The 4,423-nt window shown below is 45.0% G+C and overlaps 1 long non-coding RNA gene across 6 annotated transcripts; it reads right to left on the reverse strand.

Moving 5' to 3' along the window:
- Positions 1-6: 6 nt before the first annotated feature.
- On the reverse strand, positions 7-3,996 carry LOC119334521. 6 transcript variants are annotated; one of them, XR_005161381.1, is made up of 10 exons: positions 3,337-3,908; positions 3,145-3,234; positions 2,947-3,060; positions 2,324-2,522; positions 2,083-2,195; positions 1,351-1,501; positions 944-1,196; positions 765-861; positions 536-630; positions 7-289 (listed from the first exon to the last, which is right to left on the reverse strand). It is a non-coding gene; the product is annotated as an uncharacterized LOC119334521 (long non-coding RNA). The 6 variants fall into 6 exon arrangements; XR_005161382.1 differs by having other exon boundaries at positions 2,324-2,427; positions 3,337-3,900; XR_005161384.1 differs by having other exon boundaries at positions 765-844; positions 2,324-3,060; positions 3,337-3,996.
- Between the last annotated feature and the right edge of the window lie 427 nt (positions 3,997-4,423).

Here is a 4,423-nt window from a genome sequence, read left to right on the forward strand (position 1 = left end):
TCCTTCCATTTCAATCTCACGCTGATTGCCTAAACTGGAAATTTTACTTTGTCGGAAACCGAGCGTCGTAACGAGCGCGCGCGAGATAGCAACTCCCATATATATCATATAAAAGACAACACAATGTAAACCATGGTAAGTGGAAAATAACCAAAAGAAAGGCCTGAACAAATCTGTTTAAGAACTATAGGTCGTTGGAATAGACGTACCACACACTCATGCTTATCCCCAAGCATGGATCAACTACTATTTTTTTTATGAACCGGTCTTTGTAGTAGCAGCAGCACCCCTAAGATCAGAATGTTTTCAGCAAAAGGAGTATATGAGAGATATATATTCATATTGTATATGAACAGGGAAAAAACCTAACAAGGCAAACTAAGGAAACAGCGGAATCAAAACTATAATTGCTTTAGCATAAGAAGATCCATTGCACGGGGTTTCCTAGCTAATTTTTTAATGATCCATGCGTGCATTTCCAGTTTGGATAGGCAGGTAATAGCATCTTTTGCTTCATTGCAGAGAGAGGGCGTACATTTTAAGTCTGGGTGGCTGAGCAAGTGCAGTTTCCATGGTCTTAGCAAGTGCAGTGGCAGCAGTACCATCGTCAACATCAGTCAGTTTAGATCCCTGTGGCAGCGCCTAGTTAACAATTGGGAACCATGCAAGAGGAAAGCAACAAAAAATTGAAAGAGGAAGCTAGATCCAATAGAAATGCTAACAGTCGTTGAAACAGATGAATCTATGGAAGCTGGTGTAATCACCTGGGCACTGTTCTTCTGCTGCCAAACAAGGATACGTGCATGGGGCAGACCCCTCTTTTGGAACTCCACAGTGTGGACAACTGGAGAACAGAAAGTTCTGATAAATGAAAGACAGGATAAGCAAGATGTATGGCTAAGGAAAAGTGGGTTAGAGGAAGAAATGGCGCCGGGCACAGTACCAGCAACGACAGTCCCGAACACCTGCCCGGTGCTGATTTTCTGCAGGTAATCAAGAAGCTTCATCTGATGCACTCGTACGGTAATATCAGTCCTGTCGACTGCTTTTTGCCCATGTTCAAGACCCTGAACTATCTCAGGCCACTCCAGATCACACGCGAAGGTCGTGATTATATCAGGCAAGCCATGTGCATGTGAAGCAAGCAGTCACTTCATCGTGGAAGTTTTCTCACTTCTATGCCTAATAATCAGATTCTGGGATCATCAGAATGCAGATGTGATTTAATTAGCACGATGCAAGGGCAATCATTTCAGCTGCAACATATGTCTTCATCACTTGTAATTAAATAAGAAACATGAATCATATAGGACACTATATGATCAAATTTGTGATCACCAAAAAAAGCACCTTATTTGAACAGTCACGAGAAAGGACACTAAGAACTCTCTAAGCTCATACACCCTCCTTGTTGCAGCATGGAAAGATGAATATCAGAAGATATCCAGGTGATCCACAACACCATAGAGCATGTTGTGATCCATCAAAATGCATCCATTATCTAGCATTAAAGCAACAGACTGTCAAATACATGTCAATTTGCACCAAATCTAGTATAGTACTCTAGCTACCAATCCATGTCCTCAATGCAGCCGTGAAGCGGAAGTGAGCAGAAGATATTTATCACTAATTAAATGTTTCCCATTTCAAATGACTGACGATTATATAATGTGCAAAACACTAACTATCTCTGGCCAACTTATGACACAGATCTTTCTCATTTCAAATGACTCTGGTAAAAAATATATAGCCACTATCTCGCAACTCGTTGAAGTAGACAGTCTGGCATTAGATCAAGGTGAACCTCAAGTTGCAAAACATGGGCAATAATAACCTTAAAGTAAGCACATATGCATATGCATATGAACCTAGGCAACAATAGGGGAAGACTACCATGAATATAGAGGACCTCTGGAGAGACCAATGTGTACTCATTACAGCTATTGCCGGTTGATTTACTCACTAATCAGCAAAATATACTTATATTTTTGAGGTTCTAGATATAAAAAAGCTTGGGAAAAAAGCTGACAATACACATGAGGAGATGAACAAAAAGGATAGAAGGAAGCGATAGAAGTATACCTCAAATCGAATAGCTTAATTGAGTATATTGGCCAATCCTTTGTACCTCTCATATGTAGTTCTGAGGCAAAGAACGGAGAATAATCATTTGAATCGAGTGCACAACTGTAGACCTGGATGGAAGAGGAATGGTCAAGCACGGTATAGTAGAGTAGGACTGAAAGCTAGAAATTTGTCCTTACAACGATAGAGACGTGCTACCAAAACGTAAGTTGGAGGAGATGAGGATCATACTACATACCGGCAGCCTTCCCGGTGTCAGTCATGATCACGGACACTGGCCTGCTGTAGCCGCCTCCGGTCGCCCGCCAACACCCACGATGGGCCACGATGGACGACGTGTACCTGATTCCACAAGGAAGACGATCAAGGGCCGTCGCTCACAACGCCGCTCTTGTCTTGACCGCCGCCGCCACCTGTCTAGGGAAACTTTTCTTTCCCTGAACTTGGTGAAAATACCAAATGGTACGAGAACAATCACGATTGTTTAATGTAAAAGGGAGGTCATTGTATTTACTGATCTGAAAGTGTTGTATATCATAAAATCAAAATAGCTAGAAGCCTACAAGTGACCCAACAATACTTTCAACAGGTTGCTGTTTATGCAAGCAGTAGTGTGCTTTAACCTCATAAATCGAAACATAACATGTTCAGGGCCAAAAATGTTGACCAAAATAAAGTGGTAGCAAGCCTATTTAAATTCATGACCGGTGCAGCCTCCTAGCTTAATAAATATATAATGGCAGTTCTGGCTGGTACTTAACATGGAGCAGCGGCAACCTCATATACTCAACAGACAACATCAACCTATAAAGAAAATGTGAACCAAATCAAAGTGGCATTGCTCCAAACCATAGAGCATACCTGAAAATCCGCTTCTCCATATCTTTTCTCTCAAATAGAGGCATGCTGAATCCCTCACATAAGAGGTTGCCAGTGCGTACGTCAAGCCAACAAAAAAGAACAGGAGAGCCCAACCTACAAAAAAAAGAATGCAATTATTTTACAACAACGAATCGTAGAGCAAGCAAATGACAAGGGACCAAAAGAGAAGCAATCAACATGGCTCAGCATGCAAGAGGACGGCGTAATCTGCCACTGCAGCAGCTTGGATTTTCATCGAACGCCTTATAGGTAGATACAAAAACGAATCTACACAAACAGGGATGAGATATTCTGTTGTTAAATTGAAAAAATAAGTGAAAAGGAGAGGGGAGAAGGCAAATCAGGAGCGGGGTGAAGAGGTGTGGGTACCTGCAGAGGCCAGATGCGGCAGAGGATTCATCGGAACTATGTTACATAGAAGCTCAGCTACGGCGGCCACCCGTGCTTCTGCTCTTGACCACGACCACGACGCCGCCCGGAATCCCGCCATGCTCCGCCACAACCAGGCCACCCGTGCTTCAGCTGCGGCGCCCACCCGTGCTCCCTCCTCCAACGCCATCTTTCCACTGCCTGGATCTCGTTTTCCTCCTCCAACGCCATCTTTCCACTGCCTGGATCTCGTTTTCCTCCTCCAACGCCATCTTCCCATCTCCACCTCCCCATGGAAAGGGCAAGACAGGAGGCATCGACCGGCGGGTGGCGCCATCAGCAAGGAAGAGAGGAAGAGGCGGTGCAGGAAGGAGGAGGCCGTTGCGAGGAGAGGAGGGGAAAAAGGAGACGTCAGGGGAGGAGAGAGGATGCGGCGGCGGCGGCGGCTGGGAATCGGGAGGAGATGGGTGGCCTTTTTCACCGCGGAGGAATCGCGTCTAGGTTAATCCGTGTCTCGGTAGAAACACGCGCACCCAAATGCATCGAAAAACCACCTCGTTTCTTGGCCCCATGACCAAACCAGCCCCACCTGTCATACAACATCAAATGAAAAGCTCAGGTAGAGAAGGGATTAACGATGTACCGACCGCCACCGGACGAAAAAGCACCGTGGTAAAAGAATCGTTCGGTCCACGACGGCGTGCGCGCGATGGCTTCAGAAGGGCGGGTAGCATAGCGTCCTTTATATGCTCCATTTAAATTCAGTCCAGTACAATCACTTGGATCTTAACTGAAAGGAGTAAAGCTAGCTGGCGACCAGGTATTCCGGACGTACCGTCCCACATTCACCTGAACGCAGCTACAATGGCGCTGCATGCACTAGTTTCGTGCCATCCCACGAAGTACATGCAGCGGCCAGGTCTAACTAACCTGAATCTACGCCAAGACGTGGACATACACACGTTGCTTGGACTCTTATTTTTAGCAGCAAACGAAACTACTAATGCTAATGATCGTGCTCAACGGGATTACTTGTACATCATTCTCCCCCTTATTCTGCAGCTTTGATCATCTCAACGAACTTGAC

The sequence above is a fragment of the Triticum dicoccoides genome, chromosome 7A, assembly GCF_002162155.2.
Source record: "Triticum dicoccoides isolate Atlit2015 ecotype Zavitan chromosome 7A, WEW_v2.0, whole genome shotgun sequence".
Taxonomy (NCBI): domain Eukaryota; kingdom Viridiplantae; phylum Streptophyta; class Magnoliopsida; order Poales; family Poaceae; genus Triticum; species Triticum dicoccoides.